The sequence below is a fragment of the Myotis brandtii genome, unplaced genomic scaffold (genome assembly GCF_000412655.1).
Source record: "Myotis brandtii unplaced genomic scaffold, ASM41265v1 scaffold847, whole genome shotgun sequence".
NCBI classification, from domain to species: Eukaryota; Metazoa; Chordata; class Mammalia; order Chiroptera; family Vespertilionidae; genus Myotis; species Myotis brandtii.
Genome location: NW_005371441.1, coordinates 295,949 through 323,218, shown reverse-complemented (window position 1 = coordinate 323,218; position 27,270 = coordinate 295,949). Strand labels below are relative to the sequence as shown.

General features: G+C 35.6%; 2 protein-coding genes across 2 annotated transcripts in view; one reads left to right on the top strand and one right to left on the bottom strand.

Moving 5' to 3' along the window:
* Positions 1-24,235, bottom strand: part of COL10A1 (collagen, type X, alpha 1) — a 32,336-nt gene extending 8,101 nt beyond the window's left edge. Inside the window, exon 1 of the mRNA XM_014532144.1 lies at positions 24,034-24,235. The gene's annotated coding sequence lies outside the window, so the exon portion shown is untranslated. The remainder of the gene's footprint in view (positions 1-24,033) is intronic.
* The window catches only part of NT5DC1 (5'-nucleotidase domain containing 1), a 98,723-nt gene that overhangs the window by 21,423 nt on the left and 50,030 nt on the right, over positions 1-27,270 (top strand). The gene's annotated exons all lie outside the window — the stretch shown is intronic.

Genomic DNA, 27,270 nt, shown 5'->3' with positions numbered 1-27,270 from the left:
ATACACATGAAACGTGACTTTATATCAGTTCAGATTAACAGAAGAATTGAAAAGTTTTTTTTTAATCTTTCATCATTTGGAAATTTTCTATGGAGTAGCTTTTGTAATGATTACATATACTGCACTATGTCTGTAAGGGACCACAAAAGGTAAGTGAGAGAAAGTGGCCGCCTTCTATCTGCTTATGGTTCATTTGGACAAGATTTTGGAAAAGTCATTAGGGTAACATTGTGGATGCTCTTGAATGTTAGGCTGAAGAATTTGTTTGAAAGGAGTTATTGGAAGTACAGTTCTAGTATTTTTGTGTGTACATATGGTTTTACACACACTTATTTGCTTATGATTGAGATTGATACCCTTTAGATGCCATTCATGCGAAGGTTGAGATTTATTCGCAGCTCTCCATACCTAGCATTGTGCACCTGCATAGACTCTTTGTTCATCTGTGGCAACTGTAACTACTTTTAGAGCTTTTCACCTTAACCTCTTGTAGGTGCTTGTTCATCGACACAATGAAAGGGTTGGACTAGGTTTTTAAGCTCCTCCCAGCTTTAAAATTAGAATATTAAGATTCAAGGTATTAATTCTCTTTCCCGTAATCAGACAGTGGGCTTGGCTGCATTAAGTACTTGTGGGAGACAAAATCCATACCAGGTGGTCATACACCTTCTTGTGGGATATGTAAATATATGTGGGTATTTGTCATTCTGTATTCCCCTTTAGCTTTGGGAAATGTGGTGTCTTTACTGAACAAGCCTGCGACGTTCAACCCTTTTTGCAAATAGTGTATTAATTTCAGCACAGGGAATCGGACTACTGTTTGCTTTGTTAGTCACATAAGAAGCAATGTCTTGTCCAAACAGATTGTAGAATCAGAATATTTGCTAGCCACACCCCACCCAATTGTGTATTTAAAACTATTTTTATTCTGGGAGTTTACTTGTAGTTGTTTGAAGTGACTGGTCTGTGGCTTTATGACAAAAAGCCATTCCACTTAAAACAGAGAGCCTACTCTTTAAACTCAGTAACCTAAGTGATTTAAAAAAAAATTTTAATTCCTCACCCGAGGATATGTTTTTTTATTTTTAGAAAGAGAGGAATAGAGAGAGAGAGAAAAAACTTCGATCACTTGCCTCCCATACGTGCCCCTATCGGGGACAGAGCCTGCAACCTTTTGATGTATGTGACAGAACTTCAACCAACTGACTCACCCGGCCAGGTGATTATCAAATATAATGTCTTTTGCCCATCAATCATTTAGCTCCATTAAGTTTGCCTATTTATTTTCATTTCCCAGGGTCATTCATTAATTCACCAAATACTACTCGAGTACCACTTAGTGTCAGGTATGGAGATAAAAACTAGATGAATAATGAACAGCCCTTAATAGTGTTGAAACAGTGGTTCTCAATCTTTTCACCACTTGCACAGTCCTGAGGAATATGACAGAATTCTCTCAGTCCTTGCGGTTTATTAAGACAGTGGTGGTTCAGAGACTATATTTTGCAAAGCTCCCTAGGTGATCATCATGGATTTCTAATTTCTCATGTCTTAGTCTTATGTCAGTGTTCTAGGACCCACTTGTTAGAATTAGCTACATAATTCTGTTGTTTTTGTTCATACGGTTTCTAACTTTATTATAGAAATTTTGTCTTATATAGAGGTAGAGAGAATAGTTACAGTGCATGCCTGTGTACTCCCACCGTAGCCAATTTCAAGCAACCAAGGTCAGGGTAACTGGCTCCCAGAACACCTGAACGTTGGCCAGGGAACAGTACAAGCCAGCTCCAGCCTACGTTGCATATTTCCCAAGTCAGATTTATCAAACAGGGAGCATGCAGAGGCGTCTGGCTCCTGTTACTGCCCTATTCACCCTGTATTTCACCTCCTTCTATAAGTAACATTTTTTAAAAAATTTTAAAGCTTATCATATTATTTAAAAATAAATATCTATTTAAAATATAATTCATTCATATCCCCTCTCAATTTCTCAGATAAATGTCATATTATGCATATAGAGTTTTGCCTCTCTTTATGTAACTTTATCTTGGAGATCATTATGTACAGAAGGTCCACATTCCTTTTTACAGCTGCATAATACTCCATTGTATGAGTGTACCATGTTTTTTTTCAGCCTTTTCCCTGTTGATGGTCATCTGTGGTGTTTCCTCTCTTTTGCTAATACAAACATTACTAAAGTGAATAATTTCGTTTGTGTATATATATTTTTGTCTGAATGTCTTTGGGAAAGATTCTTACAACTGGGATTCATGAGTTAAAGATAAATGTATATGTAATTTTGTTATATATCATTCAGTTGTCCTCCATAGGCGGTGTATTATTTTGCATTTCCACCAGTGTGACAGCACCTGTTCACCCACAGCCTCCCCAGTAGGATATGTTGTTAGATTTTTGCCCATTTTTGAGGTAAAAATTGGGATCTTAGTCTAGTTGTAATTTTGATGACCATCCACAGGGAAAAGGCTAAAAAAAGCATGCATGGTACACATATTCTTCTTGCTAAGCACGTGGTAGAGCATCTTTTCATAGAATTCGGACCATATTTCTAGCCCGCTTTTCCTAAGTGTTCTATATCTTAGAAATATGAACCTCTTTTCTGTAATTATGGTTTACACATATTTTTTTCCAGTGGTCATTTGTCTTTTTAGTTTGCTTATAAGGATTTTTTAAGTGTAACATTTTCCAGTAAGATACATAAATTTTGATTCAGAATATGATTGTTTTCATATAGACTTGAAGCTGTAAGATACATTAAAGGTCATTTAAGTCATCATTTCATTCTTCAGATGAGGAAACCAGTTTCTCTGTTAGGAATGTCTCATTCCCTAATATTTAATCAAGTTAAATTCTGAAGTGAAGGGCTGTTGGTGAGAGAGCCCATTGAGGGAAAACACCACCGACTAAGTTAACGTGTTCATCTCCTTACCCAAGCAGGATACTGATTTTCCTGTTCCTCTGATCCTTCAGTCTTTTAGCAGTGGAAATGGGGACAGTGCCCAGGAGTTTAATTAGGGCACTTGGAGACCCACAGCTTCCACTACCTAGCGATACCTCATTCCTCCTGAAAAAGAACATTCGTGGGTGCTATTACAGAGCCCAGAAGCTAAAAATGATCTATTTGTGTAAATAGTCTAATGTGGTTTAGTGGTAAGATACCTGCTGAGGGTTTGAAAGGAGAAATTCATGCAAAAAACAGGTGTTTATGAAAACCTCTGACACTTCAGGCAAGGTCAAGAAAAACTGAGAGTCATTTGAGAAGTTTGAACAAGGGCTTTATATTCTATTTTCTACGATACAGAAACTGCTACGTGACTTAAAGAATTCATGGTTTTGTGCCCCAAGTGCTTAATGACATCATTGTCTGTCCATAGTAACTTGCCCAGTTATAACTACAGAGCTGCTTAGCGCCTTGGCCTAAAATCTTCAAGGATCTTGGCCCCCCAATAGGTTCTAGGCCATTTAGACACATTCCTACTCCGTTTACAAGTTCGGTCTTCACATTCAGTCTCTGCTAAAATGGAAGGAGAATTAAAGTGTTAATTGGGGAGTCACAGGGTGACACTTTATTTACTTGAATCTCTTGCCCCCTGTTTAATGCCACGCTTCAGATTAAAGTGTTAATTGGGGAGTCACAGGGTGACACTTTACTTGAATCTCTTGCCCCCTGTTTAATGCCATGCTTCAGAACAGCGCCACGGGTGCCACCGACCTGTGAGGTGCGAAGTACCTAGTGGGTGCAAAGCACAGTTCTTGCAGGTGGTAACACAGGTCCCAAGAAAGTCCCCTTCAAGACCGATGCCTGTGGAGCTGTGAACTTGCTCATATTGACAATTAAGTCATCCCCGAGTTTTCAGTTTAAGTAATGCTCGGTCATAGTCTACTTAGCCTTTGATCCCCTAAATGGGGAAACCTTAATGTGGGATTCTCAACTTCGTAGAGTTTTATGGTTTTTTAAAAAAGATAGCAAGCTTTTTATGAATTGATTTATAATTTGATCTCTCTTATATCCTAGGTAACCTTTGACCTACTTCTTCCAATGCTAATATTTCTTTAGATTTATTATGTTGAAAATAACTCGACCTACTTCTTCCAATGCTAATATTTCTTTAGATTTAATATGTTGAAAATAACTTTGAGCTAAAGATTCATCTAATTCCTATCTTTAGTTTACTCCTGCCTTTCAAATAGAAAACTCATTTTTGAATTGTCAAATACAACATAAAGAATTCAAATATTGCCCTGGCCAGTGTGTCTTGATTGATTGGAGCATCGTCCCCTATACGGAAAGGTTTTGGGTTCGATTCCCAGTCAGGGCACATGCCTAGGTTGCAGGTTTGATCCGGAGTTGGAGCACGTATGGAAGGCGGCCATTCAAAGTTCTTTTTCGCATTGATGTCTCCCTCCCCCACCCCCCCTCTCTCCTCCCTTTCCCTTTTAAAATCAATAAGCATATCCTCTGGTGAGTTCATAGCAGTTTCATTATTTGTGTTTAGTATTTAGACTAAATTTCTGAGTGGAGCTGATGGAGTGGTATTAGAATCTATGCTTGATTTTGCAAAGAGCTGCACTAATTTACATTAATAAGATGCATTTAGAATTTCATTTCTGGATCTTCATATTTATATAGTATTTTATATTTGGCATGAGTTAAAAAATGATTACAACTATGATGTTCAAAGAATTAGAATAGATATTTAGATATTTCCCATTTTTGTCTCTAGTACTGATTTTGGGTTTTTTTCATTAAGCTTGATTTCTCACATTGGTAAATGTTAGTTTATAATTGCTTTTTAATTTCATCGAGGTGAGGGCCATTTGTATAAAAGTGTTCTGTCTTTGTAAGGCAGTTGAGTCTTCTGTGGGTCATTTCTTCAATAGCATTCTTTGATAATCACTCTAAATCGATCTAATTTAACGTCTTCAGATTGGACTTGCATTTATTGAACATCTTCTATGTGTCAGGGACTTTGCTTTTCTCATTTGATCCACAAGAACCTTATGTGATAGATATTATCATTCTTTCTTTGTATGTAAGGGAACTGAACTGAAGCCCAAGAGGTTAAGGAATAGCATAGGTTCAATAAGCCAGTAGTTGGCCAAGCGGAGAGTTTGAAAGTCAGATTTAAAGATCCAATGGCATTTTCCACAAGAGCACACTATCTGGTATTTTAAACATTCCTCTTTTGTTTAATTTCCTCCAATTGTTACTTAAATCAATCAATTTGTGTTCCATCCCTTATAAACTGTGGCTGAAATGTTAACGTACACCTTTGCTCTTCTGGCCACCTCATGCCTAGTTCCCTTTTCTGCCTTGCATCATTGCTTTTCAAGAACGAGGACCCCTTTTTCAATAATTACAGTTGGGAATACTTTGATAAAATATAGTATATATAATTGTTTTATATGAAAAGCAAAGAATATGAATACAGTGAACATACATGTATCTGCTACCCAGATTAGGAAACCTACATTACCCCTACTTTTTGAAGCCCCTATGTGTACTTCCCTGGCTGCATAGACACTTACATGTGTCCCTGGATAGATAACTCTGATGAATTTTGTCTATTATTCCCTCTGTCTTCATAGATAGTATACCCTCCAAAACATGCACATATATATTCCATAATAACTTTCTGTTGCATGTTTTAAAATTTTACTTAAAAGGAATTATATTGTGTGTGTTTCTGTAACTTGCTTTTTTGATGCAACATTATTTTTGAGATTTACCCATATCGATCTGTGTGGCTGTTTATTCATTTTTAAAATACATTTTGATTGATTTTTTAGAAAGAAACACCAATGTGAGAGAGAAACATCGATAAGCCGCCTCCCTCACACATGTCCACAGGGGATTGAGTTCACACCCTGGGCACGGGCGACCCTTCAACCAACTGAGCCACACCAGCCAGGGCTGTTGTCTGTCACAGCAGGGCTATATAGTTTTCAATGGTAGGAGCATATCAGAATTTGTTTATCTGCTGGTGGATAGCTAGCTTAGTTTTATTTGTTTGCTATTAAAAATTATGCTGCTTTAAACATTTTTATACATGTTTCCAGACTGCCTGCAAAATCATTTTTCTAGGGAGTATACCTAGGAGTAGAATATTAAGTATACATATTTTTGTTTTACTGGCTAATGCCAAATTGTTTGCTAAAGTCATTTTATGTTTCACAGCAGGGCATAAGAGTTACAACCACTTGATATCATCTAGATTTTAAGGTTTGCTAGTCAGTAGTTGTAAAATGTTGCCTTATTAAATTTTTATTTGTATATTTCTGATTTAATGAGGGTGAGCATATTTTCATGTTTATTGGTGATTTGCGCTTATTCTTCTTTTGAAAGCCTGTGTGTATCTTTATGCATTTTTGTATTCAAATACCTGTTTTATATCTTTATGCATTGTTTCTTGGGTTGTCTTTTTGTTGTTATTGTTGATTTTTTTACTATTCCTTACATCTTTTGCATATTGATTTTCATATGTTTTGAAGATATATGGTGTCGTAAACATTGTATGTTGCTATCATCCAGCCAAGAAAGACTCTATTTTTTAAAATAACTCATTGAAACCCAGTAAGTTACTTATGTTATTTTTCCCCCAAATTTCAGTGGGACTCCAAACCATTGTATATTCAAAAAAAGGCCTGGCATTTCTCTGAACGATGGTGCAGAATGTTTTACCAAATTTTTCTTTTTTATTTTCCTTTCTCTAATAAAGATAGATGATTGTTCTTTTTATAGAATTGGCAATTCTAAGTTTACTTGCAAAGGTTCCACATCTATCATTAATGTAAGTTTATAGTCAGCATTTGAATTCAAGTAAAATGTATTTTCTTCTCATGTAGTAATAACTAGTACCACATTCTCTTTATTGGAGTTTCCATCAGGAGACTGTTTCTAGGTGAGGATTATGATCAGCATGTCATTACTGAAAAACCTTGGACAGGGTCCTGATTGTTTCAGTAAGTGATTTTCTGAGAAAAATACTGTCAATGTGAGATAGAAAATACATAGGAATTCCCCTGTTCAGGAAAATTTTGAAGTTACTTGGATATAAACCCCCCCAAAAGATTTTTATTTCATAGCTGATTTGTAATGCATGATACAAATGAGATTGATGACAGGATATTATTCTTATTACTTTTATATTTATAAAATATTTGTGGGGGCTAAATGGGTACCCTTTCTAAAATATGAAATTAATAGTACAGTTCACAGGTATTCCATGTTATTTTTCAGAATTTATGGAACCAATTTTAGTAATTTGATTTTTAAAGACAAGAATACCACAAAATGTTTTATTAGACATCATTTTTGCTTTTTATTTATTTTTTAAAGTTTTTTATTGCTTTTTTTTCCTTTTTTTTTAGAGAGAGGGAGGAAAGGAGAAATATCAATGTGAGGGTGAAACATTGATCTCCTGCCTCCTGCATGTCCTCTACTGGGGATCGAGCCCACAACTCAGGCATGTGCCCTGACTGGGACTTGAACTGGTGACCTTCTGCTGCACAGGGAGATACCCAACCAACTGAGCACCTGACCAAAGCCATTTTTGCTTTTTGTAAAACCTTTTAAAAAAGTTGTTACCTGCACAAATTCTTAGGAAAACAGTAGTAGAGGTTGCATTAAATTAAAAAAGCTTATTTTTAATAACATAAAAACCAAAACCTAATTTGTCTACTAAAAGCATCTTCTGCTTAGTTTCAGAGTTCATATTTTATATTTAATTATTTGATATGTCATCAATGCTGCTTCTACTCTTCACCTCATTTTTAACTCTTAAAATTTGTTAAATGAGCTTTTGACTTGCTTCTGATAATTTTATGGGAATATGTTGGAGTCTGAAAATAAACATGTATAGGAAAATGAGAGCCTTTATTTATAGTGGGGGATGAACACTAAGTTCTGTGCTTATGGTAAGAAGTGTCTTTAGCGCCATGGATATCTTGATAAAATAAACTCAGAGAGGTTTGTGGCTGTGGCTCAGAGGTAAGCAGGAAGGAATCAGTGAAATAAATTTATAGTGCTCTTCCCATCTTGGAAAATATAGTTTGGCACTGCATTTCTTGTTCCCTTTCATTTCTGTTAACTGTCTTCTTCAGACTGGAGATGCAGGTTTCTGCACACCCAGCTCTAAGAGACATTTTCTTGTTCTAATGGCCTTTGTTTCTTCACACATGTCACTTTGAGTATGTGGAAATCAAGCAGATCCTCCCAGATATGTATAGTAACTCTTCTCTGTTTTATGGTGGGAAAAAATAGTGAGTAATAACATGGATATTCAGGTTTATATCTTATTTGGAAAAGTGTATGGTTCTGTCATACACATTTTGATATGAAATTCCTGAAGACTAGATTTTGTTATTTTGAGTAATATTTAGAAGTAATATAAAAATTCCTGCTATGTTACTTATATTAAATCTGCCTCTGGCATGAATAATATTTGAAGGAATTGTCACCAATATAGATAACATTAGAACAATAATGCTGTATTTTTCCAATTTTTAATTTTAATTATTTTGTTGTTCGGAATGAATTTGTTCTATTACTTATAGATTATTTTTTTCCTATAAAACTGCCATCAAGAAACAGTTATCCTTTTGGCAAATTTAAGGAATGGGAGTTTGCCATTTTTTATGGCTAGTAATCAACATTTTGTGGTACCACATATTTTTGTATATAAAATATGTATACTAAGGTAAGTGATCATTTTATGGATAAGCCTAGGAAATAAGTCACTCAAAAAATTAACTGTAGTAACTTATTTTATTATAATAAAATCAAGAAAGATTATTACTAAGTGTCATTACTGCAACATGGCTGAATTTGTAGTAGTGTTTGGTTGTGATATTTTTTCTCTATTAGGAATATCTTAAACCTTTTTACAACCTGAGAAAAAAAATATGAAGAAATTAGGAGCACCCTGGCCAGTGTGGCTCAGTTGGTTGGTTGGTCATCATCCCATGAACCTAAAGGTTGCCGGTTTGATTCCCAGTTAGGGCATATGCCCAGCTTGTGGGTTGGGTCCCTGGAAGAGGGTCGTGCAGGAAGCAGCCGATCGATGTTTCACTCTCACATGGATGTTTCTCTCTCTCTCTCTCCCCCTCTCCCTTCCTCTCTCTCTAAAAATCAAAAATAAATTACTAAAAAGAGATTAGGGACTTTTTCATTATGATTTTTCACATACATTTATATGGTCATTTCATTTTCTTGTAGTAATAAAGATATCCAGAGCATATTTATTACTGGTATTTGAATACTTGGATTTCTAGGATTTTATATAATTGGAATTCTTTTTATAACAGAATATAGGAAAAGGTACATTTATTCTTATTACATTAAAACATAAATAACACCACCTTTCATTCATATACACTCAGCTGCTAAATATGTTTCTTGAACTTGTTTTTCCTAGTTTTCCATATTACTTTAAATATAAGATTCTAAATATAGAACTCAAATATTTGGATGGATTTAAATTAACCTTGATTTCCAATAAGCTAGTGAATGGACTCATAGAGTTTATTTGTAATCCACACCAGACTTTGGGATGACTATTTTTTTAGACTTTACGACAGTAATGTAATTGTTAAGAGGATGGGGTGTGATAACAGGAAGTAAACTGGAGTGATGAGCCAATGATTTATGCCTGGTGACTTTGAGCTAGTTCACCATTCCCCAGCCACAAATATGCAGGGTAGGAAAAGGAAACCTCTGTTCAAAATGAGACTACTTAAAACAGATCTTAGACTGATATCATTGACTGTTCTCTGCACAACTTTGTTGAAAGTTTTTGGATTTCTTTTGAAATGTGCTAGCTGCCAGCAGTGGGGACAGGATGTGAGGAGAAAGGAATCACCTAGAGCAGCAGTTCTCAACCTGTGGGTCACGACCCCTTTGGCAGTCAAACGACCCTTTCACAGGGGTCGCCTAAGACCATCCTGCATATCAGATATTTACATTACGATTCATAACAGTAGCAACATTACAGTTATGAAGTAGCAACGAAAATAATTTTATGGTTGGGTCACAACATGAGGAACTGTATTTAAAGGGCCAGATGGTTGAGAACCACTGACCTAGAGTATGATATTTAATCCTGGAGTCAGAAAGCCTTTCTAAGTATGATCCCAAACCCAGAAACCATAAAAGAAAAGATGTATGAATGTGACAACATTAAAAACATTCTGCATATAACAAAAAATACAAACAAAATTAAAGACAGAATGGGAGGAAAATTTCCAACTCGTGTAATAGACAAGGTGCTAATAGTCATAATAAATAAGAGTTTCTTTAAAAATTATTTAAAACAAACCCTGGGCCCTAGCTGGTTTGGCTCAGTGGCTAGAGCGTCGGCCTGCAGACTGAAGGGTCCCAGGTTTGATTCCGATCAAGGGCACATGCCCAGGTTGCAGGCTCGGTCCCCAGTCAGGGGCATGCAGAAGGCAGCCGATCCATGACTCTCTCATCATTGATGTTTCTGTCTCTCCCTCATCCTTCTTCTCTGAAATCAATAAAAATATATATTTAAAAAAACAAACAAAACAAAAAAACAAGCCCTGGCCCGGTATTTCAGTTAGTTGGAGCATCATCCTGATTCGATCCCTGGTCAGGGCACCTACAAGAATCAACCAATAAATACATAGATAAGTGGAACAACAAGTAGATCGATCTCTCTTTCTCTCTCTCTCTCCCCTCCCCCCTCAAATCAATGAAATAAAAAAATTTAAAAATATTATTAAAGGTGGAAGAGGGCATAGAGGGGATAAATAGTGATGGAAATTAAATTTAATTTAAAAATATATTATTAAAAACAAAGCAATAATCCAGTTGAATAATGGGCAGAGGAAATAAACAGTTAACAGAAAAGGAATTATAAATGGCTTTAAACTTATGCAAAATGTACACTCATTCATAATAAAAAATTGCAAATAGAAACTGCTGCAGGAAGTGTAAATTAATGCAAACTTTAAAAATTTTAAATGTACATGCCCTCTGCCCAAGAATTCTATGTCTTGAGAATTTATTCTACAGATACAATTGCATGTGCAGGTAATGTATATACAGGGTTATAAAAAATCAATAAAATATATTTTAAAAAAATTTTTAAATGTACATGTCCCCTGCCCAAGAATTCTATGTCTTAAGAATTTATTCTACAGATACAATTGCATGTGCAGGTAATGTATATACAGGGTTATCCTACCAGTGGTTCTTAACCTTCTGGCCCTTTAAATACAGTTCCTCATGTTGTGACCCAACCATAAAATTATTTTCGTTGCTACTTCATAACTGTAATGTTGCTGCTGTTATGAATTGTAATGTAAATATCTAATATGCAGGATGGTCTTAGGTGACCCCTGTGAAAGGGTCTTTCGACCGCCAAAGGGGTCGTGACCCACAGGTTGAGAACCGCTGCTTACACCATTGTTTATAATAGCAACAGAAGGAAACTGCTCAAATATTCATTAATAAGGACTAGGCACATTTTCATACATATGTACAATGGAACATTAAGGAATGATTAAAAAGTTGGAGGCACCTTGTTTCAGACGGATATGGAAAGACCTCCAAATATATTTAGTAGGAAAAAGAATGTGTGTAGACTAGGTTATATGGTAAACAGCATTCGTGTGACATACACATCATTGTATATGTAAAGCAGGACATCTCATAATGTTAATGTAAGATTAGAGGCCCGGTGCATGAAATTTGTGCACTGGAGGGGCGGGTGTTCCTCGGCCTGGCCTGCACCCTTTTGCAGTCTGGAACCCCTCGGGGATGTCCGCCTTCTGGCTTATTCCTTACAGCCCTTCTGCAGCAGAGGAGGGAGAGGCTCCCGCCACTGCTGCTGTGCTTGCCAGCCGTGAGCCTGGCTTCTGGCTGAGTGGCGCTCCCCCTGTGGGAGCACACTGACCACCAGGGGGCAGCTCCTGCATTGAGCGCCTGCCCCCTGGTGGTCAGTGGCATCATAGCAACTGGTCATCCTGGTCGTTCTGCCGTAATGGTCACTTAGGCTTTTATTATAGAGATAGTAGGAAACTAGTAAGTAGGTTGCCTTTTGGGAGAGGAATTGGGTGGGTGAGGGGTGGGTTGGGAAGGAGACACTTTTCATTGTATGCTAGTCTTTACCCTTTGAGTGCTGCAACATGTACAGATATAATCTATTCCAAAATACATCATATAAAAAGGCAAAAAGCAAGAGAAGAGAATGTAACATTTGTTTTCTTTGCAGTTTACCATGCATGCCCTCCAAAGACGGCCTGCTCTTCCGAACATTGAAACACAGTGGTGAACAACTGTCATCCTAAAGTTTAGTTAACATTTTTTTAGTTAATAATCCTGAATCTTGCATTCCTTGGGACTATCATTGTGAATGCCATTTGCATTGTACTCACAAACTATAGACATGTAAACTAGTAGAAGTGTCGATGATGGTAGCAGAGTTTATTTTGTTAAGGAAGACATGGCTGAAAGTTGGATGATTTATATAACAAAATCATTAACTAAAATTTGATAATTCTTTTTGTTTTTCTCAATAGGAAATAAATAAATGAGCAAAATAATGTTTAGTATTAATATATACTTAAATGACTGATTTATTTTTTAACATCTTGAGTGGTTAACTTTATAGGCAGTCATTTCTATAAGTAAATCAAAATGAAAGCATGGCAGGGAAAGTCAGGGTCCCGCCAAAGGGATATTTTCAGTAATAGGGTATTACATAGCACTGATTTATAGGTTACAGTTTACTAAGGAGCCAATCCTTTATTTTTATCACTAGAACATACTAAAAATTTAAGGCATGGAAATTGACGATGCTGCTCAAACCTTCCTAGATGCTTGGGTTTTTAGCCTAATTCATGTGTTTCTTCAATTTTTCTTTCTTTATTACAAGACAGGTACATAATCCATGGATAAACACAGGTGGACAGTAAACCAACAAAATTCTCAAAATATATTTTGTCTGGCAGGACATTTTGGGTTAATTACACACTTGGTTCAGAATTTGAAGGTGTAGGTGATATTATTAGCAATTTTAACACAATTTAAATTACTCGGTGAGTTCTAAATGTTAACTTAAGAACTATTTTATAATTAAGAGCTTAAGTAACTGTTTTCATAAGTGTAAATTTTCAGAGCAGAATAAGCTATTTCTATATACTAGTACTGACTTAAGCTTCTTCCCACTGTGTATGACAGGAAATTGAATAGACGGCGTGTTTCTTTACTAGACTGACTCTGCAGTTTTAGGATTATAATCTTTTACATTCTTTTCTTGCCAGTATTAACAGAACACTGACCTCTTCAAATGTTACTCTAGGAGGATAAATAAGTTGAGTCTGAGATGGAGCTTTCCACACAGTGGTATTTGAATGGGGAAGTATATAGCACTGTTGCTTTTAACAAAGGTGAACCAAAGGGCAGCTGTCAAAAAGGGTAGCTAACTTGAAATTGGAGAAATAGTGATTTTCCAAAAGTGCCCCAATGCCTAGTGCAGACACTAAATTGAAAAGGAAATAGTTGGACTTAATGTTGGTACAACAAATCAGTGTAGAGAATGGGGTAGAACCATTGAATCTGCAGTTTCCACATAAAATAAGTTGTGAAAGAATTATAGAATCGGAGAGCTTGAAGTGTCTCACAGATCTTTTTGGCCAATATCTTTTCTTTAGAGATGAGGAAATTGAAAAGAAATCCAATTAACAAAGAATCAGATTAAGACTCTTGGCTTTTTATCTAAAGTCCAGTGTGCCCCCTCACAGGTAGGTACAGTTGAATGTGTTGGTAGAGTATTTGACCTTTATTCCCTAAGATAGCTAGCTCTCTTTGAGGATTACCCCAAAATATTGATGAAGACCTGAAAAAAGATTTGTGGGCCATGAAAGATGAGACTTAGGGGCTAGATCCTATACTTCTGTAGTCCCTGGTCAGGATTAAAGGATATTTATAGAAGAGTGACCTAATTAGATGTGTGTTTTTAAATGATTACTCTGGCTGCAATATGCAGAACTTTGGGGAATTAATGGCCACTAGGAGATCAGTTTTAAAAAATGGTGTTTTGGACTGAAATGATGTAGTGTAGATGGAGTGAGGTAGCTAGATAAAACTAATATTTAAACACTTTGCTAATTTTTAGAGATTGGGGCATTAATCTGGCAATATTAGGTAAACTTATTTTTACTTGATGTTGCTTGCTGTTGTTGCTGTCTGTCATATACTCTTGTCATTTAATATAATATCTGTATTTGGGGAAGCTGGAGAGTCTTGGAGTTTTACACATATATACAATAAACTTCAAATGTGATTAGTTTGGGTGGGTATATCACTTAAAACTATACATAATGTATACAGTTCATATTTAAATACTACATTCTATTGGCATTTTAGTTTTATAAACAATTTCAGATTATATGACTTTGATAAATTAGTGAATAAGATGACATTTTACAACATTTTATGACACTTAAAAATGTTATCTTTTCTGGATTGAAATCTCGACATCTCTGAATTTACATACCTTTCTGAATTTGTTCAGGGATTAGAATTCGCAGCTCCTAATTGCAATTTGTACCACCTGTTTAGCCCTTTATTTTGCTTCTGTACAGTTGTCATGCCCACCTTCGCACTGTCAGTGCCTGAACCATCACTCTCCTCTCCCCCTCTCTGCCCACATTGTTAAGGACCCTCATGTCAGAATGGTGTGCCTTTCAATGAGTGTATTGGTCATATCTTAAATCCCATTCATATATACAAGTGCATTGTTACTGTACATATTTTTCTTGGCTAACAACACAAAGAAAAAATAAATGTTTTCAACTTATATTGTTTTTGGTTTACAGCCTGTAAATTACCGTGTTACTAAAAGGCATTTGTAGAGCAAAATTTATTCCATTTATTCATATATTTATTCACTTGAAATAATAGAGCATTTGCATGCTGTTTTTTATTTAAGTTTGCTAATATGGTGCTATTTAAATAATTTTATGTGGTCTCTTGGTATGCTTTTTAAATTCACAAAGTTATCACGATAACTGCACATTGAGAAATGTGATGTTGGGTTGTTAAATATAGGGTTAGGCATATAGATAGTGTGTTAAAAACCATTACTTTTTTATTCCTACTTCCCATTAATAATGGGAAGAAAGTCTGTCCATTTTAGCATTTCTATAATAAATACCGGCTTTAAATAAAACTTTAAATTTAAAAAAGCAGCAACAAAATATTTCACTATAGCCTGTAAATAACAACAGCTCTTTTCTTGATTATTGAGATATTTATAAACTGATAATTTTGTCTCATCAGATATCCTTTTGTTTCTGGAGCACCAAGGTGTTTACTTTGGCTTCTAAAGCTTTAGAAGGACATGTTCTTTGGGGAATAATTGATGCCAACTTTATTAAAAACACCTATTTTATTTTACTAAGCTACTTCTTTGACTAAGAGTTGGGATTACAGTGTCCTAGTTGATTCTCGTACACCATTCCTTACAAAGGAGAAAGAGAAATGGAAATTTTGGAGGAGATGGAGTTTGTGAGGTTGGTATTTCATAGTCTACAAGGAAGCACTGTGTTCATTTTCATTATACTTGCAGTGCAGTTGACTTCTGAAATGGCAAATGTTAAACTAGTTTGAAGATTCAGAATTTGAAATGAGAATACATGATTGGAAAATACAGGAACTATTTGATTCTTTTTCATCTGTTAGTGATTAGAGTGTTAACGCCTTAAAGTAGCACACAGCAGTTGACTAGTCAACTGCATTTATTAATATTTCCATCTCTTTCATCTTAGCCTCTGTTTCTTCACCATGAGATAGCTTCCTTTGCCTTTTGTTTCACACATAAAACATTGAATAACAGTGTTTTCAATTGCTCCTCTACCTTTAATTTCATCTACGATTGTGATTATCCATACTACCATGTCAGAAATTGGGGTGCCTTGCTCTTTCTCTAAGACAGTCCAAGTGCTATATGCTGGATTCATCACCCTCTATCTCACATGGAACTTCTATTCTGACATTTATTCTCCATCCTGTCTTCACCAATCTATATATATATAAAAGCCTAAGCGACGGTCCAACAGTCCGACCATCCGACCGGTAGCTATGACACGCACTGACCACCAGGGTGCAGATGCTCGCAGGAGCTGGCAATGCTGAGCTGCAGTGACTTGGCAGCTGTGGTTCTCGGGTGACGCACCTGGAACCAGAGAGGAGGGAGACTGACTCCGGGGTGCATCACCTGAGAACCGCCCTCTCACAATCTGGGACCCCTTGGGGGATGTTGGGAGAGCCGGTTTCGGCCCAATCCCCATAGGCCAGGCCGAGGGACCCCACCTGTGCACGAATCTGTGCACAGGGCCTCTAGTCCTTATATAAACCCCTAAAATATTCAAGATTTTGAATGCTATAAAAAGAGAAACCTTCCTACAGCCCTATATTTCCTTCTCTTCTTTTTTCCTCTCTCACTTCACAGCCATATTTCTTGGATAACTGCTCCACATTATTCTGTTTCCTTTTAGAACTCTAATGCAATTCTTGGCAACCATTATTAATAAGGTCAACCAGAAACTCCAACTTGCTAGATCCAATGATGTATTATCAGTAGTCACATTATCATTCTTCTAAATATCTAACTTTATAAATCACTTTTCTCAAAACTTACCCCTCTCTTGGCTAGCTTACTACCTCTCTCCCTCATCTCCTTATCAACTCTGACTTTCTTATCTTATTCCTTGATTTTTTTTTTCTTTTACTTTGCTCACCCCATGAATGTTGGGACTCCTAAAGGTCCTATGTTTGGTCCCCTTCTTTGTACTGCAGAGGCTACCTGTATGGCCACACTCATTCCCCATTTATTTGCATGCTCATTTCTCCCTTATCTGGTGTCAACCTAAGATCTCTTGTCTCTTCTCCTGACCCATATTTTCAACACCTTGTTGGAAATTACTAGATACAGGGAGCTAGGAATCAGTAGATGGTTGTAATTGTCCTGATAAAAGATGACATGGAAGTAAACTCAGGAGTCTCGGGATAGAGAAGCTAAGTGTTTACAAAATATAGTAAGGAGGTGGAATCTATAGAATCTTCTATTCCATTTGATTGGGGGAGTGGGAGAGAAGGAAGGTCTTACGCTTGGTCATTTGAAGGTTTGTGGCTCCATTCATTAAGACTTCGGGTAGAAAAAAATGAGCAGGTCTTTCAAAGATGATGCTTGTATTTTTGAGCATGTAAAGTTGAAAGTATCTGTTGGATTTCAATTATTTGTTTGACTTTGTACTAGTATGAGTTTCAACTGGTATGGAGGTAATGGACTTGGAAGGAACCACCTATAGATGGACATTGAAGACATGGGAGAGAACACAGAGCACAGACAAGGCTAATGTCACAGCTTTTTGTAAACACTATACTCAGATTTCCGACCCCATCTCCAGCTGTTTCTCCCCATCTTCACATGTAAACTCTGTTGTAACCATGGCAAAAATTACTTGACATTCTCTTAATGTGCCTTATCCTTTTTCCATTGTCTTAATACACGTTGATCGGTGTTTTTGTACCCCCTGCCCATTTGGTGAATTTTATCCTCCAAAATTTAGCTTAAGTAACATCTCCGGGAAGCTGTTATCAGGTTTAAGCATTCCTCTGTCTCTGCTCCCACACTACCTTATGATAGTACTTACTACAGTTTTTTTCTGTGACTTACATGTATGTATAGTACCCTTCCCACTAGACTGTGTCTTCTATAGGCCTAAGACATGTGTTGGCAAGTTTAGGGCCAAATTTACTTATTTGTTAAGATAATAGAATTTTGGGTAGAATGTTTTATAATTATATGGCTCATTAAAGTATAATAAAAATAACTTTAAAAATGATTAGCCATGTTAATATTTACATGACTTTTTAAAGGTCCACTAAGAAAATGCTTCTGGGTTCTTGATTAAGTTCTGTGAGCTCACCAGAAAAAAGAAACCGTAAATTTAAACAACCTTTAACGCCTCTCCATGCTGCTAGTCTTATTTTTATAGTATAGTAAAATACAGAGAAATGATGGCTTTATACTTTACCACTAGATGGCTGAATTACATTGCTTTTGGAAAAGAAGTAAAATCTTAATCATTCAAAACAGCCTAATATGTGGCATTTAACAAAATGTGTCTGATATTTAAATATATGCATTTGCACATATATGTGCACACATATATACCCACACATAAATAATTTAATATTTGAATAGTCAAGTTAATTGGATTAAGAATTATTTCTGAAAAAGTTGTAAGAATTATAGCCATGTATGTTTTTTGCTTTGATTTATAAGATATGTTACATTTTCATAAGACATATAAAAGGTCAGTATATTTTAAAATTATATTCTTGCATAGAATATCTACAAACATCAGCTCTAAAGTTTCACAGATACCATGAGGGTGAATTTAGCTCTGTTAGGAAACCGGTATCTGTGTCAGATGAGTACATTCACTTTATCTTTTAATACAGTTTTGTAGAATCTCTGTGCAGTTAGAGTTCAAAATGAAATAAAAAGTCAATACTCTACTTTGTCATTTAGATTTTAAGTTGTAAACCATTTTGCTCCAGTTTTTAAATCTCCTTGAATCAACTCTTGGTCATGAATGCCTCTATTTTTGGTCAGGCTTCAGGAATGTATAAAGTTGAACCACATGAACTTGCCACTTTCATTTATCAAAAACAGTCAAATATCAGCAGTTTCATGTAGTTCAACTTAATGATTTTTTTTATTGTTTTAGTCATTTTCGTTTTTTTTTTTTGTTTGTCAAATATCAGCAGTTTCATGTAGTTCAACTTAATGACTTTTTTATTGTTTTAGTCATTTTCGTTTCTTACATTGCAATGAACTGAATAGTTCCTGCCATATGAGGGCGGTTGAGTTTGGTGAGCAAAGGTTTGACCTGGACGGGATTGTTTGCCTTGTCTGTAGGATTTTGTGGGGGATCCATGCACAGAAATGCAGTGTGGCAAAGTAACCTTCAGGGTAACAATAGGTCTTAGTGAATGCCATTTCAGTGTAAAGGTGTCTGTGTTGCACTCGGAAAATGCAGGAGCATCTTTTAAACTAGGATGTACAATGATGTCTCCAGGGCATATCTCTAGGCTTCTTTTGGTTATGTGCTAGTTGAAGTGATTGACCAAAAAGATGTTAAATCGTGGGTCTCAGATGAACATTTGTTTGTATGTACTTTTCTGCCTTGAGCGAGTGTTAATTTCATTTTTGGTTACTTAGTGGTAATGCTAACATTTAAAATATGTGAAATTTAAACATAATTGGTAAATTTAATATTTTAAGAAAACAGCAAAACATCTGAAGGGATGTTTGGGGCAAAATTAAAAGTTGCTTGTCCCCGAGGTCTTGATCTCTTTCCATTCCAATATCCTACTACCGCCCACGCTAATCCAGTTTCCTCTCGGGGAGGCATGCTTTTTTGATCAATTCAGAAATAAACACATCATTACTTGTTTACTTTTCTGAACTCTGACAACAGATTCACCCAGACATGTACTCCTTGCTACGGGTGATCTTACCCATGTTTTGGAATTTTTATGTCAACCTTATTTTAAGCCTTCCAGCAAAATGTTGATTTTTTTAAAATACACAAAATTTTATATTTGCTTTTAAAAAAAAAATCTGTATTTGTTTTGTGTGAGTGTGTTTTTTAATGCGAGGACAGTGAGGTAATATAACGGTTTGAAAGTGTTCATGGTGTTTATTTGGTAAACTTACAGGTTACTTTAATTAGGAAAGGAAGAGGTCCTCTGAGAGAAATATTTGGCTGCTTTTAATGGTGGAATTAAACAATTTCTTATTTGCTCTGTTTTATTTCATTCATCAAACTAAAATAAAGCAATGTTTGACTATGTATGCCTCAAGATTAACAATTAGGAGGTGCTTCTTAGCAGAGACATGTTACTATGTTTTTTGACTTATCACTAATGTCTTGTACATGAGGAAAAAGAATGAATTGTTTTGGAGAAAATACAATATTCCTTATGAGATAAAAATAGAAAGCATCATTGAGGATTAAAAAAATTACAACCACATGGTTTTTTATCTGTTTTGTTTTTACTCCCTGTGCTGATTTGAATTGAGGCTGTTCGACTAGAACTTCATTTTGACAGGAAGTTTATAGACTTTATATGTGGCCATCTGAATAAATATTGCATTGAAATATTTCTCCATTTGAATTATTTAGGATTACAAATATTTAACATGGCTGTAGCTTACTAACTTCTTCAAATTGCTCCAAAGATCTGGGATAATCTGAGAAAAATAACAATCTTTCTTATTGAGAATAATTTAGTTAGCACTTTATAGTATTAGTTTTTATTGTAGGTTCTTGTCACTCATCAGCACAAGCACTTCTTCTGAAAGTCAATGCCTCTTACTAGATCACCTAAAGGACCATTGTAAATCAAAATTTGCCCAAGACCATATTTTGAAACTAAATAATATAATACATTAAATCTAGTTTGAGAAATTTGAACATGTCCTTTACAAAGCTAAAGTGAACAGTTTAAAATGTCTTTGAATCGATCAAAAATTGCAAATATATTTACCTATCAGTATTCTACCCATCAATGAAAGGACACATTAATGAGAGGGTATCCATTACAACACAAGTTATAAAAGGAAAAGATTCTAAGCAAGGCATTTGTTCATGTAAAAAGGGCTGGTTGAATAAGCTACAGTGTATCCACACAAATAAATAATATGGTTCTCTTTAAAATAGAGAGAATGAAGGGAGGGAGGGAGGGAAGGAAGGAGGGAGAAGATTTTTGTAAAAGCAGGATACTTCTAGGACTATATTCCAAGAAACCAGAAACACCAATCAGAAAGGATATATGCACCCCTATGTTCATAGCAGCACAATTTAAAATAGCTAAGGTTTAAAAACAAGCTAAGTGCTCATCAGCAGATGAGTGGATTAAAAAACTGTGGTACATCTACACAGTGAAATACTATGCCGCTATAAAAAAGAAGGAACTTTTACCATTTGAAACAGTATGGATGATACTGGAGAGCATTATGCTAAGCGAAATAAGCCAGTCGGAGAAAGATAAATATCACATGATCTCACTCATATGTGGGATATAATGATCAACATAATTTGATGAACAAAAATAGATCCAGAGACAAATGGCAGGGCGGGGTGGTTAGAGAGCAACCAAAGGACTTGTATGCATGCATATTAGCATAACCAATGGACACAGACACTGGGGCGGTGGGGGCTTGCCCCGGGTGGGAATGGGGGGAGGGGGTCAAGGGGGAAAAAGGAGACCTATGTAAAACTTTAGACAATAAATTATTAAAAAAATAAAATAGGAACAGTGCAAATAAAATTTTAAAAAGCAAGATACAGAGCTGTATACATTTTATGCTATCTTTTGTATAAACAGGAATTAGGGGAGATAAGAAATATTTACAAACAAAAAAACACTGGAAGAAGATACCAGAAACCAATATAAGCAGCTACCTAAAGGCATTAAGGATTGGGAATAAGTTAGAAAAAAGTTACATTGACTTAAATCAAGTTCAGTAATACACTACCTCCTGTATGAAATATCGTGATAGTGGCCCATGTACTCTTATATGCCTTTGCATAAAAACCTTGAGGTTATGTCAAGGTTGATAATATTTCTTTACTTTGAAGAAAAAAAAAACAATATTAGTGGCCATTTGTTCCTGATCATCCTTCATTTTGGGGAGGAATAAGTAAAATAAAGAATCATATTTTCCATTTGACTCTTGTTTTTTTCGTGTAACATTTACTTTCTGTAGTGTTCGCCTCAGACCCTGTCCTTCTAATTTTCTGACAAAATTAATGAGCTTTGATTTTTAAGGTTTGAAAAGAAACAGGTGGTCTCTGCTTTTCAATCCCAAAGTATTAAAATTGGCTTATTATAGTCTGTTAAGGATTACCATGCTATGTATAGTACAGAGTAGAGAGAAATGTGCCATGAAGAAGACATGGATAAAGTAAGGGAGGGGAGGTTAATATTTCCTCATTGGGAAAGGACGAGGAGGGCGTAAGGAAGGCCGCCTGGAGGCGGTGGTAATTTAGAGTTGCCTTAACAGATAAAGTAGAAACAGAGGGAGAAGTCAGGTGGATGACACTAGGGATATTCTTATGACACTTTTATAACATTTGCTGTTAAAATTCAGTATATCTTGAATGAGAACATTTGAAAAGTTTATCAAAGCTCCATGTGGATGTGAAGATAATAGAGGTTAGATGACAATAACTTTGTGCTTCAAGTCCTTTCCCCACCCCCACCCACTGTCATCACAACACCACTCTGGACACAATCCATCTTGTTCTTTTCAGGCAGTTTATGCCCCTGGCCCTTAGTCCATGGAGGAGCCACGACTCCCTGGAAAGAAGGGTTGCTGCATCTTTCCCTATTACAGCTTGTTTAGTGTTTAGTTTTCTCTTTGCCTAAGTACATCCCATAACTACTTTCCCTCTAAACAAATAAGATAGGAAAGGAGGAAAATTCACCTTGGGCTCCAGTTACCTGGATTATTTGGGGGTGGGAATAGGGAAAACAAAACAAAACTTGTATGTTTCCCAGATATTTTCTGTCCCAGATATTTTGCCTTTTTTCCTCAATCGCATGTTTTCTTGAATAACTTGGTTTAAAATGAGGGTTCCCTCCGCCCCCCAGTGTCTTAAATTTATTTAAGAGGTTCTGGTTCTGTAAAGCTGTCAAATTATGTAGGACCTGTCAGTTGTTACTGTAACCTGTTCAATGGAACTCTAGACAAATAACTTTTATGGGCTTCCACACTCATTTCAGTCCTTTGGCCACTGCTATCTTGGAAGCTTAAGACAGTGGGAAATGAATTGTGGGGACAGGTTCAAAGAGTTGAAACTATGTTGAAAAAGCTGCCTGCCAAAAACCAGTGTTGAAGTCTTAAAATGAAAATTTTTTTATTTGAAAAATAGTTAACAGGAGTTGTTGAAGAGATGAGTCCAAAGAGAGATCAAGTATATGTAAAACTGAATTTTTGTAAGTTACTCTTTTTCAGTAGACCATAACAAAAAAGCAAAATGAATCCTCAAGAGAGAGTATCTCCCTGTACTCTCACATTTGGGCCCATTTTTTTTTTTTTTTTAACAAAACAAATCAAACCATTAGAATGGTGAAATAGTGAAAATGGGTGGGAAATGGGTGGGAAGAGGGAAATCATAAAGATGAATAAAGACCAGTGGCTGACCAGACCCATCTATTGGGGGTCCTTGATTTGTCCATTTTTTAGACTAAGAGATGTACAGCATTCTTAACATAGAAAAACAACATGCCTTCACGTGTTACAAGAACATTCAGAGAAATGAAAAGCATAGATTTCAATTACATTTTTTTCATACTTTCCAATCTTTTCTTCCCCTCTTCTATGAAACAGTTCCCCTTTTAAAGAGTAAAATCATCACATGCTGGCATTGAGCTCAAAAGAAGGCAATTCCTCTAAACTCCCAAGAACTTTCTAGTTTAACAGCTGGAATAAGTACAAATTGTTCTACCAAAGTTTTTATTACATAATAACGCTAATTACCAGCACTGATGGTCTCCCATTGTTGGGAGATGCTTAGTATTATAAAAGTGAGTGCAGATCTGGGAGTGCTTTAAAAAAGATGATCATTTGAAGATGCATGGCATTTCAAACACTGGCTTTCATGTTCTGTGCATCTGCCCGGATGCTTTCCTCCTCCTGTTTAAATTGCCGATTCTGACATCTCTTCAAATCCAGAAAAAAATATTGAGTTTATAAATGATTTGCTTTTTTATTTAACCATTGCTTTGTGAAGACAAAAAGCTACAAACACAATCTTATGAGACACAAAAAAAGTATCATATTTTCTGTAAATTCATTTTATCTCTTCTGAGAAATTGTTTAAATAGTCAATGTTCATGCCCTGTTTCTCACCTCCTCACATTATTGGCCATATAAACCTGTTGTCACACATTTGCATTTCTCCTACCTGTATTTGCTGGTGCCTAAGTGCTTGTCGTTGGCTGCTCTTTAAAAGCCACTACTTTGTCATCGTGGAGGGTTCTTCAGTTACACACAGTCAGAAGCTCATAGATGCTGCCGGTAGTGATTCCAGGAAGACTGAAAGCAGTTCACTGCTTACTTCCAGGAGCCTTTTGGGGTCGTTTTTGAACTTTATACCTTTTTTTGTACAAAGCTCTGCTGAATCATATGCTGGCTACCAAGTGATGGTCTGCCTTCTGATTCATTTCCAGAAGAAAATAAATTTCTGTTGTTTTCCAGCAGTCGGTGACTTTCTGAGACGTGAATGGGGGCTGGGAAATTCCATTTTATTTGATCCCATGTGTTAATGCAAGAATGGAATGACACCTTGGCAAGAACACTTGCATTGGGATGGCTCACAGAACAAATCCTTCAGTAGTTTTAACTAATAAATCTAAATGATGTGTGCATTTTAGGAGGAAAATTACTTTGTATCTACCTACTACTAGCAATGTTAGGGAGTTAGAAGACTGGCTTCTTATGCTATTCTTTTGGGATCAGTGATATTTTTTTAAATACACAATTATCTCTGGTTTTTTTTATACCTTTATTGATTTTTATTTTTATTCTCTTACTCCTTTTTAAAATTGACTCTGCTGTGTGTTTATTCTTATTGAAAACCAGTGAAACATGTTCTTTTCTTTAAAGAGATAAGAGACTTGATACTAATTCATCAATCCTGCTCCTTTTTTTTCTCCCATGCTTTTTCCTAATTACCCAGATTTGACAATTTATACATATATGATTATTGATTTTTCTACCCATTCCCTTGTTCTTTATTTCCCCTAAGTCAAAATATACTATGAATTATAGAATGCCCTAATGATTGGACACTCTTTCTCACCATCATAATGTCTGATTTTCTTAACATCATGTAAAGAATTAATTTACCAGTTTACTGAATCTTTGTGCCAAAGCTCTGCCCTGGAGTGTATACCACACAGGTGGCCTTTTCTACATGCTGATCAATAGCAAGCCCTCTTACAACCAGGTCAGTAATGTATTTAGAAAGTAATTCAGTTATAATCTAAATCCATGAGAAACTTTTACTAAATTTCCAAAGGGACCTCCTTTTTTCTTATTATATCTAATAGATACCTAAATATGTAAAAAAATAAAAATGATTTCCCTAAGTCAGTTTCATCAGGGTGGATTCTATTTAAAGATGAAAGGGCTGAAATTCTTAAATATGCTAGTTCTAACCTTGAAATGAGAATAATTTTATTTACCAAACTTGAAATGAGAAAAAATTGTTCTCATTTGCCTTTGAGCTGATGAATTATCTTGCCTCTCTTGTCTTTGAAAATTTTGTTGATTAAGTAAATTATTTGGGAGCAACTACTGTGTGCAAAGTTATATGCTGAGCATGCTATAGGAGTTATAAAGATGGTTAAGAAATATTTCTTGCCCTCAAGAAAATTAAATCATCTTTTATAGGCTGTTATCACTGATGATTTATGTATGAGTAATAAAATGCATCAGATGTAAAAGTGATACACTTTGTACTTTAAAAGCATTTGCAGACTTGATGAAATTCAAACATTTTATAAGTTGATGTGTGCTGCTCTTTCCTTCTTAACCCCTCAACCTCCCATCCATTTCTAAGTTGATTTGTTTTTAAACAATATTTGTCCTCAGTGTCTTGGAAAGTGGAGCTTTCTTAGAAAAGACAAAATCTATGACCGTTGTTGAGAAATTACCTTGCATAGCCCTCAAGTTGTGATGAATATATATGATTATTTAGGTCAACTGAAATGTAAAAAAATTACTCTGTGTATCTGGTGCTTGTTTTCTATAAATGGTTTTATTTCACCTTCCTTCATTCTTGAAGGATATTTTCTGTAGGGATAAAAGTCCAGGTTAATGGCTATCTTCTGCACTATCTCCCACATTCTGTTGTTTTATGTTGAGAAGTCAGTTGTCAGTCTAATTATCCTTTAAAGGGTAATCTGTTTGGTTCAGACTACTGTGAAAAATTTCTGTGTTTGGTTTTTAGCCATTTAAAAAACAATGTTCCTTTGTGTAGTTTTCTTTTTCTTTATCCTTCTTGGAATTTTCAGGGTTTCTCAAACGTGTACTTAATACCATTGATTGATTTTGAAAAATTCTGAGCCATTATCTCTAAAAATATTGTTTTCTTTTTCTTCTCTCTTTCTGGAATTTCAGTTACACATATTTTAAAAGACATAGATATATTTACTGATCCTTTATATCTCTTACCCTTTTTCAATATTTTCTCTTGTTGTCTGTTAGTTTTCTTCTGATCTGATTTCTAACCTCTTTTTATCTCTTTAGCTGAATCTAGTCTGTTTTTAAGTCTATTCTTTTAAACTCTTAATTTGGGTTACTATATGTTTTAGATCTAGAATTCTGTTTAGTTCCTTTTACATTTTGTAGTCCCCTGAAAAAAATCTTAACTTTTATCTTGTAGCTCCTTGCATTTATTATGGATAGATGAAAACTGTTCCTATTCCTACAATTGTTGTGAATATAAAATTAAATAAGAAATGTATATATAGTGCCTGATTTGTAGTAAATAATAAAACACTAGTCATTTTGTTGTTATTATTATCTTTAAATTCTGAAAAGGGTTGATGTCCAGAAACAAATAAATCATTCCTATTTCTTGGATTGTTGAGAATATAATGTTAAATGAGAAATGTATGTAAAGTGCCTGACTTGTAAAGTGAGCAGTATACTTTAGTTGTTGTGATGTTTTTTTGTGTGGTTTTTTAAAAAATATATTTTATTGATTTTTTACAGAGAGGAAGGGAGAGGGATAGAGAGTTAGAAACATCGATCAGCTGCCTCCTGTACACCCCCTACTGGGGATGATCCCGCATCCAAGGTACATGCCCTTGACCGGAATCGAACCTGGAGCCCTTCAGTCCGCAGGCCGACGCTCTATCCACTGAGCCAAACCGGTCAAGGCTAGGTGTTGTGTTTTTAACTTAGCTTGAAAAATCTGAAAAGGGTCTATATTCAGAAGCAATTAAGAACTCTTTGTGGATAGAGTCATATTTCTTAGCAATAGCCAAGCCCTGGCTTTTGCTGGACCTCACGTTCCCAAAATCCAGCCTTACCAGACAGCTTGCGTGCTGTTTTCCAGTGTACTTCATAGTATATTGTGCCTCTCAATTGATCAGCTTGGAAAATACTGCACTTCCCACACATCCTTGCCTTC